Genomic DNA, 16,641 nt, shown 5'->3' with positions numbered 1-16,641 from the left:
TCTGACAAAATGGCGGCCTTTTCACTTTCATCAACGTTATGACATTCAGATTATATATCATCTTAATAAATCCAAACACTATTTTATGTTTAATAACAAATTGTTGTGACATAAATGTATGGAAGTTTTGAACGAGAAGCAGTTTTGTCCATACATGCGCGTAGGTGTATTTTGGCGGGTAGGCACCACGCATGCGCCTCCCGCGGCTGTCCGCAGTCCTGCCACCATTCTTTAGTTGCACACAGACCGTCGCGGTGTGCTGACGTGTACAACTCGCGCACAACCGAAATACCGAATTGCTAGCAGAAAACTACATATAAAAAGCTTTTTCACCACAAAATCAAGTGTAAAACGTTCGAACGGTGAATAAAGAAGTATTTAGTGTTAAGTGTGACGAGTCGACGTGGTCAGGGAGGCGTGAAACGGTAAACAAAAAGCCGCTGTGCTGTAGCGATTTTTGTGAATGAAATTTAAGATGGTGGACGATGCGCGAGTAGAGGCGGCGTCGTCGAATTTTATGGTCGTCTGAGGCGATGCTTGATTTCTCCCGTTAGTTTCTCGCCGTTGGTGGTGGTGTGGTGGTGGCGTGGGTGGCGGGAGTGGTGGTGGCGTGAGGTGCGCGCGTGTGCGTGCGATCGAAGCGGATGAATGGGATGACGTGGGTAGACGGATAATGTGTGTTTGATAACTGCACGACTGTCTATTCGATAGCTTGCCCCGCTCCTTGTCGACCATTATTTTTAGATCGGATTTAATGTATCGCTACGTCGATAACGCTAGTTACTTTCGACGATAAACTCGGAATTACTTAATGTATTACTCCCTTAGTTCTAATATGAAATGTAAAACTGCTAAATGTATATATATTTTTGTTTAAAAAAAATCGATTTTAATTTTAATTCTACTCGATATATACACAGGAACATTTATCTCTTAAACGTTTTATAAAAGATTCATACACCGCTACTTACTCGGACGTTATTTCTGAATCGATATTGCAACCTTGTATAAAATAAGGCTATATCACCATTGTCTTGAAATATTCGTGTATAGGAATTATTATTTTATTTTGGTACCATGTGAATATAAATAACATATTACGTTTTTGAAATTACAAGTTCTATTTTGTTGATGATATATTATGAAATATATTTCAATACTATATTTTTACATTTGTTTATGAATTAATCATTGTACTGTTTTTAGCGAAGTTAATATATTAGACCAATTTTGTACATTGTTTGTAGTCGAGGAGAGTGGATAGGCAGTATATATTTCCGGTTTGATTATGTATGTCTCTGTGTGTATGTTTTGGCGAGTGTATTGAAGTTTTAAGAATCGAGATGGCCCAGCGGTTAGAACGCGTGCCTCTTAACCGATGATTGCGGGTTCAAACCCAGGCAAGCACCGCTGATTCATGTACTTAATTTGTCTTATAATTCATCTCGTGCTCAGCGGTGAAGGAAAACATCGTGAGGAAACGTGCAAGTGACGAATTTCATAGAAATTCTGCCACATGTGTATTCCACCAACCCGCATTGGAACAGCGTGGTGGAATATGTTCCAAACCTTCTCCTCAAGGGGAGAGGAGGCCTTTGGCCCAGCAGTGGGAATTTACAGGCTGTTGTTGTTGTTGTTGAAGTTTTAACATGTTTTCCATTTTGACTCTGATAAACCATTCAATGATTAAGTTGAGTATCTTTTTTTCTAGGAAACCTTCAATCTTTCTGAAATATTTGAAACGATGACTTAGAGTGAAATCTAAATCAAAGACGAGACCGGAAGTAACAAATATAAAAACAATATAATTAAAATTGTAATCCTGGCCCAAATGAATTCGCCCAAGAATCGAACCTGCATCAGGCTATGACAATATCGACAATCGATCAAGACGCCGTCTTCAGAATATGATAAAGGTATGTATGTTTGTAATCAATAATTTTCTAATGAACATAACTTTTCTAGGAATAGCTTTATAAAAATTTATCTTATATATTATATACCTGTGTATATATTGTGTAAAGTATATAGAGATACATGTGAAATACCAAAACAACCAATTATTCATACAAATACTAGTAGTTGCCCGCGACTTCGCTTGCCTTTTAGCGTATACATTGTCATGTGTTAGGCGAAAACAGTAGTCTATGTCCTTCCTTTGAGCTCAAGTTTGTTCATACCAAATTTCATCAAATTTGGTTCAGCGGTTTGATCGTGAAAGAGCGACGGATAGACAGACAGTTACTTTTACGTTTATAATATGAATGCAGATTAAGATGGCCGAATATTTCAAGTGTACATCCGAGATACACTAGACATTCCATAGGAACCGAACTTCAAACCAGTGGTTCTGTTTCAATTGACCATCAATAAGAAAGTGTAATACTTCTATATTGAATAAAGTTATTTTAGTTTGAGTTTGAGTTTGACTAATTTATAGTAATCTACATGACTCAAAAGTTATGATACATATAAATTCGCCATATAATGACGTCTGTATATCCCATTGATTTTGTCTTCTTTTTAAGGGTTGGAGCTTACTCCACCACGCAGCATGCTTCGACATATCTAGATTTTATTTTTCACCACTTACCACGACATGAAATGCCAACAAAATAAACATTATGTATGTACATTATGTATTATGAGAATATTGTTTGTTTCTTTTGTGGTAGGGTTTGTGCAAACCCATCTGGGTCGGTACCACCCGCTCATCAGTTATTCTACCGCGAAATAACAGTACTCAATATTGTTGTGTTCCGGTTTGAAGGGTGAGCGAGCCAGTGTAACTACAGGCACAAGGGACATAACATCTTAGTTCCCAAGGTTGATCGCACATTGACGATGTAAGGAATAGTTAATTTTTCTTACAGCGTCATTGTTTATGGGTGATGGTGACCACTTACCGTCAGGTGGCCCATATGCTCGTTCGCCAACCTGGTAAAGGTTATTAAAATAAATAAAAAAAAATCCGGGGATTGAACCCTCAATCTGCACGAGTTTCACGAGTTCTAACCGCTGGGCCATCTCATCTTATCTATAATAGAACAGGGTGATCTACAAAACAGAAAGTATTTCCTCCAATAGAAGTACGAGCATCCCTATTAGTTTCCCAAACAACTATAATTACCGATGCTGTGTTGTTTTAACTTTTAATCACTTTTGTTTCTTCTGCCTTAATCGAGCAACGAATTGAATGACGAATGATAACCATTGTTAAGTAAAAGTAAAAAGTAAAGTAACAGCCTGTAAATTTCCCACTGCTGGGCTAACGCCTCCTCTTTCATTAAGGAGAGGGCTTGGCATATTCCACCACGCTGTTCCAATGTGGGTCGGTGGAATGCACATGTGGCAGAATTTCTATGCAATTAGACAGATGCAGATTTTCTCACGATATTTTCCTTCACCGCCGAGCACGAGATATATATAGCGGTGCTTGCCTGGGTTTGAACCCGATATCATCGGTTAAGATGCACGCATTCTAACCACTGGGCCATCTCAGCTCCATGGACCAAGTAACCAATGCATAAAAAAGTTGAATAATCAATATATATTATCATATTAAGCATTACATAGTATAAAACAAAGTCGCTTACCGCTGTCTGTATATATGTATGTATGCTTAGATCTTTCAAATTACGCAACAGATTTTGATGCGGTTTTTTCTAATAGATAGAGTGATTCGAGAGGAAGGTTTTTGTATATAATATAGTAAAAAAACGCTGTCAATTTTAGACGTTTCTAATGTGATGTCGTAAATAAACAAATTCTGTCGTATATTTAGTACCAGCATTGTACCCGTTCGAAGCTGGAGCGCTACTCCTATAATCCGATGGGAAACTGTTTGCCTTGGCTGACATTGAGGATTTTTCAACAAAACCCACTTCACGAATCACTCTATCTATTAAAAAAATGCATCTAAATTTTTGCGTGATTCTCAATATCTAAGCATACATAGGGACATACAGTGGTGAGCGGCTTTGTTTTATACTATGTAAGGAATACACTTGAGTGTGCTCTTATATTTGTACACAAACTTGTGCAATATTATCGCAAGCCTTTCCAATCTTTCACTTGGTGGTAAGGTTTTGTGCAAGCCCGTCTGGGTAGGTACCACCCACTCATCAGTTATTATACCGCCAAGTAACAGTACTCAGTATTTTTGTGTTCCGGTTTGAAGGGTGAGTGAGCCAATGTAACTACAGGCACAAGGGACATAACATCTTAGTACCCAAGGTTGATGGCACATTGACGATGTAAGGAATAGTTAATATTTCTTACAGCGTCATTGTTTATGGGTGATGGTGACCACTTACCAGTAGGTGGCCCATATGCTCGTCCGCCAACCTATACCATAAAACAAGTCTATTGGTCAGATTTATTAAGCCCATAACTGATAATGAAGATGCATAAAGTTTCATAATACCTTTAATTCTATTTCCGTCGAGCAAAAAAGGTTGGATATCAAACAGTTCGCTTCAGATCCATTAATTACAGCACGCGCGTCATCCATAGCCACTTATAACGTCACTTGCTGTATTCATATCGTATGACGTTATATGAACTGACCAATGTTTGTTTAGAGCCGAGATCGCCCAGTGGTTAGAACGGGTGCATCTTAAGTGATGATCGCGGGTTCAAACCTAGACACCACTGAATATTCATGTGCTTATTTTGTGTTTATAATTCATCTCGTGCAGGAAAACATCGCGAGGAAACCTGCGTTTGTCTAATTTCATAGAAAATCTGCCATATGTGTATTCCATTATATACAAGCCGTGTTGGAACAGCGTGATGGAATATATTCCAAACCTTCTCTTCAAAAGGAGAGGAGGCCTTTGCTCACCAGTAGGAAATTTCACAGGCTGTTGTTATTGACTAATGTTTTCGTCTTATACTGATACTAATTATTTTGAATCTTTAACAAACAAACGCTGTCTTTAAGTATATTGTTGTTGTAAGATGTAAGGATTTTTTTAACATTTAAACTACAAATACGAAATATCTTCCTTCCCAGGATTGGTGGTAAAGCGATGTAAGGGATTGTAAATATTACTTTAAGTGCCATATTTTTTGAAGGTGACCGCTTACCATCAAATGCCTCAATTGTTAGTCTACTCCGGATGATCAATTGCCAGTGTGCCGATATATTCAAAATAAAAAAAATCTCTTTACGAACTTGAGCATTTCCTCATGTTTATACGTTAGGTATGAAATAAAAAGCTAATAAGGATAAATTTTAAATAATGATTTTATAACAACAATTAATTATTTCACTAACTTCGATAAAGGAAGCCTGCGCTTCCATAGGTTATGTAAAACCATTTCTTTTTTATTTCATGAATTATAACACTGACAATCTCGATAAAGGCTTTCATTAAATAATGAAAGCCCTCATCTTGACTTCTTGTCTACTTGCCTCAACTAAACCAATTCTCTTTTGCCTCTTGAATGTATATAATTGAATTCGAAAACTAGTTATAACGTGTTTTATTAAATCGCTCTGCTACGAAATTGCTTCGCGCATTACTTTGCAAGCAAAATAGCTACGTTATTTTGCGCATAATGACAACATGCTACGCGCCTACTACGAATAGATGATTGCATCATAATTTGCAATGTTATATTATAAATACCCCAATGGCCTATTAGTGAACGGGTTATCGATAGATGTGAAAGTCCTAGATTCCATATTTAAAAGTAAAGTAAAGTAAAGTAACAGTCTATACATTTCCCACTGCTGAGATAAGGCCTCCTCTCCCATTAAAGAGAGTGTTTGGAACATATTCCACCACGCTGTTCCAATGCGGGTTGGTGGAATGCACATGTGGCAGAATTTCTATGAAATTAGACAGATGCAGGTTTCCTCACGATATTTTCCTTCACCGCTGAGCACGAGATGAATTATAAACACAAATTAAGCGCATGTATATAGTGGTGCTTGCCTGGGTTTGAACCCACAATCATCGGTTAAGATGCACGCGTTCTAGTCACTGCGCCATCTCAGCTAGATAAGTTGATGATTCTATATTTAAGCTGATAATAATTGATATATTTTTAAACGACATACATTAGAAAATGCAGTGCCTTTCGGACATATAATAATGTTTTTTTATATACCAATAGATGTTGACCGCGGTTTCGCTTGCGTTTTAAAGATTGGTTGTCATATGTTAAGCAAAAAAGTAGCATATGTACTTCCTTAAAGTTAAAGTTTGCTGCATAACAAATTTCATCAAAATCGGTTCATTGGTTTGGTAGTTAACGAGTGTCAGATAGACAAGTTACTTTCACATTTATTTTATTAGTATAGATTATTATTTAAGAAGTTACGCTTCTAAACTTCAACCGATTTGGAAGTAAACTAGTGACGTCACAAGTGTAATTTCTCGTAATATACATATAAACACTAGCGGCCGAACGCGGCTTCGCTCGCGTGTTAGTATTTAAAAGATAAAATGTAAAAAATATAGATGTGGTTCTCCGGACTTACTTTGTAGAAATAATTAAGACGAACCAGGTAGCCATACATTGTTTTTAATTTTAAGCAACTGTTTAGGCAGCGCACGCTAGGAATTCTGTCTTATGAGGTCTTTTTTCCGACTAGGTAGTCGGAAAAGAGACAAAAGTTGCGATAGCTCAGTTAATATACATGTTATAGAAATAATTTATAACCTATAGCTCTCAGGAATAATGTAGGTTTCTGCCAGTTAAAAAATTTTTAGAATTGGATTATGAGTTCCAGAGATTACCCCCTACATACAAATTTTCAAACTTACAAATTTTACCTCTTTATAATATTAGTATAGATAATAATATTTCTACGTCGTATCGATGCGTTCTTAACTTATCTTGTTCCTCAATTCAACAAACAATACATAATACACGAGCCGTATTGGATTGTCACTGAAAAAAAAAATCACTTCTAGATAAAAAACACAACTTCTAAATATACTTTTGTCAAGTAGGCTATCATGAGCCCTCTTGAATCGCTATGTTACGAGATACTACATACTGAAACTATTGTGTCTTTGCACAAAAATAGCATTCCTTGGAAATGCTAGTTTTTACACGAGGCTAATTATATATGACTTTGTAGGGCGTTTCGAGATCGAAACTTGTTTAGATAAGTTCATATTTTAGGAATGTACGTATCAGGTCAATATTTATTCACTTTCGATTATTCGACTAAAAAATCGATAATTAATGGTATATGTAAGTTTGTCATAGAAGACCCTTAGGTGTAATATAAGATTCGCTTTGTCGGAAGATTAAAGTAAAGTAAAGTAACAGCCTATAAATTTCCCACTGCAGGCATAAGGCGTCCTCTTCCATTAATAGGTTTGGAACATATTCCATCACGCTGTTCCAATGCGGGTTGGTGGAATGCACATGTGGCAGAATTTCTATGGTATATAAGTTTCTTTACGATGTTTTCCAAATAAATTATTATATAAAATTCCAAATAAAAATATATAATAAAATAATGCCAAAATAAACTTATTAAATAACTATGAATGTTTCATATAAAATATGTAGGTATGCGTGTGTTTTGCAAACGAATGCTAGTTTGAGTAATGTTGTTTTTTTTTCTGATGCACATTACATAAATAAATATTATTTATTACTCTATCAAATATATTAAATCATCCAATAGGTGAATTTATCTTCGTGTATATACGTGTCTATGGTTTTATATATTCCAAGATTAACTGTCATATATTTATAAGTTTGTTTTTTAATCTTATCCCTGCCAAAGTGATGTAAGGCGGACACTCGTCGACGTACAGTCTGGGAGAGGTGCCAAATCCGCGAATAAGTGAATGGCTCACTTTGCATTTGGCATACACTTTGATAAATTGTTATTTTTCCGATTACGACCATTATCTTAATAAATATAATATACTAGCTGTTTCCCGCGGCTGTGCTCGTGTGTAAATTATATAAATAACAGACTAATTTAAAATATTACGTCAATTTAAGTCTCATTTGTAAAGAACATTTGTGGTTCAGCTTTAGTGGGCTAGATTCACCAGACTGCTCGTAAAGCTCGTTCTCGACCAAACTATTAAGAACTTTGCATAGTTTTAGAGGTCTTAAATCCCTCAGTAATATTATTGGCGCGACAATCTCCTAACAAAAAAATGTTCCTCACTACTAACCTATATACGAAATTTCAACCTCTATTTCAACTCTTAGTTCTTTTCAGTTCCTATTGAATTGGGTTTATAGCGTAAAGGAATGGTCTGTATATGTCCCACTGGTGGATTATGGAATACAATGGTTACCTCACGGTGTTTTCCTTCACACGACACGAGATGCTTTATAGATTTTAAACATATGAAAAGTTAGTACGCTAGCCCGGATTTAAACTCAGAATCATTGATGACGATTCCTCTAAACATCGAGTCATTACGGCTGGAATATGTAAAAAAAATTGCCAGAAAACACAAGCAATTGAACTGATACTTAATCTATAAAAACAGCTCTGTTTTTCGAACGTGTATCACATTAAAACCGCCGAATATTTTGACATGGATATTTTGGCGTGTTTCAGAGGCTATTGACTAAATATTATCATAAAATATATTCCAACGTATAACGTAGCCACAGCAATGCGTAGCTGGGTCTGCTAGTATTATATATCTTCTTTATATATTAATAGCGTATGCCGATTTTTGTCCCAATGGTTACATGACGATAGCTGCAATTAGACAGATGCAGATTTTGCTGCGGTTATGCTCTTATTTTATTTATAGACACGAACATAAATTACTTTTTATTTTATTTGTCTTTATTTCATAATTTACAATGTCTATATCATGTTTGGTCTTTTTCATATTACATGTAATTTTATATAACAAATTGTTGATATCCTAGAGGTGGAGCCAGGAGACCCTTAGCACAGGGCAACCTAGTTTGGGCTCCTGTCTCCCACACATTATTGTACTTATTATTAAGATACGTTTAAACTGTAATATGTGTAATGTGGGAGAGAATAAATAAATTATTATTATTATTATTATTATTTTGCTCAAGCTATAGATGAGCAGGAAAATAAAGGATATCTGATTGCGATTTTATTGCTACAATTTAAAAAATAATTAATTTTAGAGAGCAGAAAAATCTTACTGGTTAGAGTATTAAGAAAAACGTAAACATTTTTTATGGTATAGGTTGGCGGACGAGAATATGGGCCACCCGATGATAAGTGGTCATCATCACCCATAGACAATGACGCTGTAAGAAATATTAACTATTCCTTACATCGTCAATGTGCCACCAACTAAGATGTTATGTCCCTTGTCCCTGTAATGTGAGCCAGTGTAGGCTCACTCACCCTTCAAACCGGAACACAACAAGTACTGTTATTTAGCGGTAGAATATCTGATGAGTGGGTGGTACCCATCCAGCCGGGCTTGCACAAAGCCCTACCACCAAGTAAAAACATTCTGACATTTCAAACTCGTGTTCTGATAAGATTCGAATTTCGTGTTACAGAAAAGTCCTACTGTTCACCTAACTCATCATATTATATCAAACGTATATATATTCCCAAATTCTTTCACAAATTTATTTAATTAAATACTTAAACGTCTTAAATCTTAACTGCATAGAAATCTATTCAGTAGTTTTATAAGTTTATCGCGTTCAAATATACATACGAGTCTTAGAAAAGGTTGTTTCATAATATGTATGGCTACCGTCAAAATTAAATGTATTTATTAGTTTTATTTACAAAGGCAAGTGGCCTTGGCACACCAGCTACCCATTGTGCGACAGGCGACATCGCGGGCTCCATACCATACCGGCTGTAACTCTGCCTTGTAACCTTCAAGCTCTAATTGATTGGGCTCCATACCAAAGTATTGAGATACAAAACCGAACATGAATCTTAATCTATACATATAATAAAATGTGTCTGTTTGTAATATTAAAACTTGGTATAAGCTTATTCTTGCTAATTATTCTTACTCCTAGTGCACATACAATGATTATCACTGATTTTGTCAAAGTGATCAATGTTACTGTGAATATACATAATATTGTTGTAAATATATTGCAACGCAACAGTGAGTATTCTACTTTGTTAATACCTGTATGTATTCAATAAGCCTTATTGAAAGAAAGGTAGAAAAAATGCATTAATTAACTAGAGTCGTAAACGTTTGCCCAGCTGTGGGACTTTCTTTGATAAACGTAATCGTAATTATAATTATTTCCCTGATTAATTACGTCTCTCTTCTGTCACGAATTTGGAGAGCGTGTTTGAAAAACAGTAAAGTATTCTTGTACTTGACGTCAATTACTCTTCTATCTCAAATACGTCTTTGGGAAGATAACAACACTTTTTTTATATTTATGCCAGTATATATTATTCTCATATAAAACTTTTTTTATCTCGGAAGTTATAAGCCGTTTTCTTCCTGCTATATACATATTTTATGATCAAAATAATTGTATATAAATAATTAATAAAAAACCGACTTAAAAATTAGAAACAGCTAGTGAAATAAAATTAAAAATATATATATACCTACGAAACTTTTAATGATTGAAAATAAAGCACACGTACTTTGAAACCTAAATAGATCATCATGCTCAAAAATAATGAAATTCTAACAATTTTACATACATACATATAACTGATTATAAGTGGTCACTACCCATAGACATTTTCTTTCGACTTTACAGTAGCTGTTGGCCATCGTAGATGGGTTACTTACAGAACACTCTGCTTAGATATCTATATACATTAGTCCTGTCACAAATATTAACCATTGCCAATCTTGGCAAATAAGATGTCTCAGTGCCCGAAGTTACACTGGCTCACTCAACCTTAAAAATTAAACACAATTGACAGTGGATAGGTGAGTGGTTGGTACCACCTTAAACTTCGATTTGAAACTACATCCAGAATTATCAATTATTATTAAAGACTAATAGTTCCCTGCAGCTTCACACACGTTTTATTGTGTTGCTTGTCATTTGTTAGGCAAAAAAGTAGCATATGTCCTTTCTATGTTAAATATAAATTGTAAATTTTTTTTTATTTATTTACATCTGCACATAACAGCACATGTCGAGCACATTACGGCACAATTTTATTAAAAACGATAAAGTAAAGGAGCCGTACTTACAGGACTTCAAAAAAGGACCTACTCATAAAAAATATATTTTTGAGTAATTTAATTTTTTTTACAAGCGGCACATCATAGCACGTACTCGGCGCATTTCAGCACACTTTTTTTTTAATAGAAATTGCGGAGTCATCATAATGGACATGTATTTTCTTGAAGTTCAAGTTGACTTCATACCAAACTCCATCAAATTCGCTTCAGCGATTTAGTCATGAAAGTGCGACAGAGAGACAGTGTTACTTTCACATTTATAATATAATAGATTACCAAACGATGCCCGTATATTATCTGCTTCCATTGTAATCTCAGCGCGGCTCCGCGTGACGTCGTCGACAAATGTTCAATGAAATCGCCGTTTCCTCTTATTGAAACCAGATGGCGAATAAAATGCTGATTTAATGTCCTTTCGAATAGCTCGTATAAAGTAAACTACGTCAGTTAATTACCCCGAATCACGGCTACTTAAAAGTGATTGGAGTTTTATTTTAACGAATCTTAATAAGTTTATCGAATAGCGAATGGCGAATCTTTGTTGTAATTGAGCAACACTTTTATAATAACAATAAATATTGGACAACAACAGGCGAGATGGCCCAGTGGTTAGAAGGCGTACATCTTATCTGACGATTACGGTTTCAAACCAAGGCAAGCACCACTATATATATGTGCTTAATTTGTGTTTATAATTCATCTCGAGCTCGGTGGTGAAAAAAACATCCTGAGGTTACCTGCATGTGACTTATTTCAACGAAATTATGCTTGGAGCAGCGTAGTGGAATATGCTCCAAACCTTCTCTGTAAAAGGGAGAGGAGGCCTGGAGAATTTACAGACTGTTAATGTGTGTAATGCTCACAGGCCGACATGAAATCTACATGATGAAGTCGCTCGCTAAACCTCCAATTAAGTATCAAGCCGCTTGAAATAGACAACTTCACACCACATATTTCTATCTCACTCACTCGCGCAAGAAAGTAGAGCAAAATATATTCGGTCGTTTCTATTTTATTTGACATATTATCACCGTACGTCACAAATAAGATGTAGCATCGGAAAATGCAATAAAATGAAAATAAAACCGATTACTGCCGATTTACACGACCAATAGAAATAGCTTCTTATCGCGCCATTCGCCGCTATTCGTCGCTACAGATTGCAGGTTAATCGACGTGTCAAATCGACGAATATATTAAGTCATATGATATTACAAGTTATTACGTCTGTGTAAAGATCATATTCACATGAGAAATAAATATTGATAATTTGTGATAGCGTACTCAATTCGGATGTGATCGGTTTTACGAATTTTGCCGATGCTACATCTAGGTAGTGTCGTACTATATATCTTAATGCCCATATAGGATAAATCTCAGTTATTTATTTTTTTAATTTACTAGAGATCCTTCTTTTCTTACTATAAATAATGTTATACATAATATTTTTAATTCATTTAAAAATATACTATACACTTATATTTTTATGCATTTTATATTTTTATACATATCTTATATGCATCATAAGATATATTCTGATGTAGCTATTTTAATATTTTTTTGCATTCTGCGTTCCACATAAAATCATTAAGATATTATCATAACATATTGTATGCTTAGTTAAACATTTTGTTTTATTTAACATCAACAAATATCAGATATAATTTGACAAATAAATATTGGACAACATCACATACGTTGCTCTGATCGCAATGTCCCTCAAACAATATATAAAACAAACGAACTTTTATTTTAGTGTTTCCGGTATATATAATAAAAAAAAGTAAAAGTAAAGTAACAGCCTGTAAATTTCCCACTGAGTTATATACACAAACTAAGCACATATATAGTGGTGCTTGCCAGGGTTTGAACATGCAATCATCGGTTAAGATGCACGCGTTCTAACCACTGGGCCATCTCAGCTCATATATAATAAAGTGTTAAATAAATAGAAGCATTAATCAACGTTGACATTACATTTGACCAAACAATTGACGAACTGGCGCTAAATAAATTGGTGCAAATACTGTAGAACATTTAACAATAACCAATTCTATGTAATATATCAAGTGCATATAAATCTTTAAGTAATTACTATTGGGCGCTTGGCCAAGCAGTTGGCGACAGGTTTGCCGCAAATTCGTTTCTTATGTCCGAACTTGCTCGGAACAGAAAATGTTACTTCAGAACCAGTTTCCTCATATTGAAATGGAAACAAGTGATGATCAAAGTTAGGTCCCATAACTTTTGTGGTTTGGGATAAAAAAAAACATGAATAATAAGAAATTTAATTCGTATTTAAATACTTTGAAGCTACAACAGTATTAGTAGTCGTCTGCGTCGTTTTTAAGGTGTTGGTTGTCATGTGTTTGGCAAACAAATTTCGTATGTCCTTTCCTGGAGTTCAATTTTGCTTCGTAACCAATTTCATCAAATTCAGTTCAGCGGTTTGGTCGTGAAAGAGCGTCACACAGACGACAGAGTTACTTTCATATTCATAATATATTTTTTTTTCTATTTATTAACACAAGAATGAATAACATTAAATGCTTAAATATATACAAATATGAAATAAAACTAGTTATTGTATAAATCTTGACCGCGTGGAATGGTGGCAAGAATGCTAGCAGCATTTCCCTGTTGAATCGCAATTCCGATCCTCTGGGCTAAAACGAACCAGCCCTCCTGTCACCAGTGGAGGAAATGAGGCGAGGTGTTATACTTTTGATGAAGCTTTTTGCGCCACTACTCCAAGGGACAAGCGTTTCGACAGCAAATGGAACAAAAAAGTAATATGTATTCATAATATTGGTATAGATTTCAAATTATCGAGAGACATGTTCACAGACTTCCACTGAAGTTTTAATTTTACCTCTGAACATTTCCTAAAATAACTCAGATAGAAGATTACAAAAACCACTAAATATTATATGGAGCGAAAAACGTATTCACTCGACACTTTTCGGCGCTTCAAAGAGCCTTCACTCGTTTCAGACGATTCCATCAGAACAGCGAAGCAAATAAACTACGCCAATGACTAGATATTATCTCACGTGGAGATTCTGCAAATGAATATTTGATAACGGAAGTCGTGTCATTTTAATCTTTGACATTTATTAATCAATTCTAATTTCAAATGTAGTTTATTTCTTTGGGCATTAAATAGCAATGATTATCTATGAGTTATATTTTGTAAGCCTTTATGCAATGCCGTCTTAATCAGGTACCACCTAATGATCAGATATACTGCCAAGCAGCCAAATAAATCAATTTAACAACATCACATACATTACTCTGATCCCAATGCCAGTAGCTAAAGCACTTGTGTTATGGAAAATTAGAAGTAACGACGGCACCACAGACACCCGACCCATGACAACATAAAAAACTAATGATAATCTACATCGACTCGGTCAGGTATCGAACCCGGGTTTCGGAGTAGCGTACCCATAAAAAACCGGTGAACACACAACTTTGAGTTTGGGTTTTGAGTTTGATTACCTGCCTAACTATTTTAAATAAAGAAAAATAGATATATAAAGATAATAAATACATAACAACGTGCATAAATAAGGCTTTGAGCAAGCAGTTTCCTTACAGTGCTTCAGAGGTCCTTGCTCTGGGCATGGTGCGCGCATAATGCCCCTCTCATAATGAGTGCTTGGTGTTCATAAGGCTAAGGATGTATGCACAAAAAAACAACTTTTTTTATTATAACTTATAATAATCATATTGAAATATGAAATATAAGATTTATTGTAAATAACAATTTTGTCTGATTATGCGCTTTTGACTATTTCTTTGTTCGATAATTGATATAATATATAAATTAATTAATAAATGTATTGTATTTCAAAATTAATTAATTTACTAAATTTAGTATCTAGTCAGTTTTAGGAAGATAGTAAACTGTTTACGAATATTATTTTATTACTATTTTTATTCCTGCGACCATTCCACGCGGTCAAGATTTATACAGTAACTATTTTCAAAACATATTCGTATTTAGGAACTGAACGTAAATAATTCTCATATTAATGAACTTAAAAAAATACTAATTAATATTAGCTGTCTCGACTTTTTCCTTGGTAAATATGAATTTTGTTTTACGATCGCAGTGTTCACTCAAATACACATGAAAAGCCTATCAAAATCGATCTAATCGCTTTGGAACAGTTTGGTTACACACACACACACGTAAAAATTTATATATATGTATAGATATATGTGTTGTACAAGACTCAGACAATTGGAAGTGCAGACACGAACGTTTTGATCACTTAAATCCAAGAAGAAAAGATCCTTTTCGTTCTGAGGAAAAGGGTTGAGATTACACGATGCTACTCTAACGTCAGTTGATACATATACTAAAGATTTTTCCCGTACATGCATAATGCATATCCCAAAGTTTTCCAGCACACATCACATATTGTGCTCGATGGTGCTGGAAAGTTATAAGCATAAAAAATTATTATGATTTTACTTATTTCTATTACTTATTAGTAATATTCTTATTAAAAAAATGCGAAAGTTTGTGAGAATATTTGGGGGGCCTCTTTTAGGGATAAACTACTGACTGAATTTAAATGAAACTTTTCAATAATATAGCTCTTACATCCGATTAACACATAAGGTACTATCAAAACATTACATCTATTTCGTTACTGAAATAAACTAAATTAGCCTATTGTCTAGGAATCTGTGTCTTTTTATCTTTATTGAATTCGCACCCCTGATATGTCATTTTAACGCTAAACTAATTTAGATGACATTTTGTATTGAGATAGTTGAAATTTCGAAGCAGGAAATTCTACAGTTTTTATTACAGAAATTCCTAATAGGGAGTAAAATCTCTTGAAGAGTGATTATTTATCGATCGATCTTTGTGACTTTAATTAAATATACTCGGCAAAGTCTCAGGCGTATATACGGACAATTTAAAAATATCGTAATAAGCGCTCAGTTTATTGGGGGATTCCATTCAAATATTTGCCCACACTATAGATCTCTTATATTGTCGCCAAATATGAGAGTAGAACAAAAGAATCGAAGTCCAGATGAAGTGTATTTTGAAAACTTGTTGAAGAACAAAAGTGTTCATCAAGTGTTCATCAAGTGTTCAGCTCCACTTTGTATCTGAAGTTCATTCGATAGATATTAACGGATTCGCTTACAAATGTTTAGCGGGTGTTTAGTTAAATACTGATTTATCTCTTTACTATAATTACCATTTAGCCAATATTTATAGGTAAACCATATTATTATTATTTACTAGTGACCTGCCCCGGCTTCGCACTGGTGCCATGCTATGTTTGCAATGCAATGTAAGCGCAAAAATTATGTTTATTTACGACAGCACTTTTAAACCTCTAAAATTATCAGTATTTTTCTATTATATTGTGCATATATTATATATAAAATCCGTCCTCTTAAATCAATCTATCTATTAAAAAATCCGCATCAAAATCCAATTTTAATTTTAAATATCTAAGCCTATAAAGGAACAAGT

At 34.6% G+C, this 16,641-nt stretch overlaps 1 protein-coding gene across 1 annotated transcript in view; it reads left to right on the top strand.

Annotated features, from left to right (window-relative positions):
• The first annotated feature begins 254 nt into the window (after window positions 1–254).
• Window positions 255–16,641, top strand: part of LOC124537980 — a 52,990-nt gene continuing 36,603 nt past the window's right edge. Inside the window, exons 1-2 of the mRNA XM_047114979.1 lie at window positions 255–425; window positions 1,712–1,916. The gene's annotated coding sequence lies outside the window, so the exon portion shown is untranslated. The remainder of the gene's footprint in view (window positions 426–1,711; window positions 1,917–16,641) is intronic.

This window comes from Vanessa cardui, chromosome 19 (assembly GCF_905220365.1).
Source record: "Vanessa cardui chromosome 19, ilVanCard2.1, whole genome shotgun sequence".
In the NCBI taxonomy this organism is placed as follows: Eukaryota; Metazoa; Arthropoda; class Insecta; order Lepidoptera; family Nymphalidae; genus Vanessa; species Vanessa cardui.
Note: the sequence above shows the minus strand (reverse complement) of the source record. Positions and strands in the feature narration are given on the sequence as shown.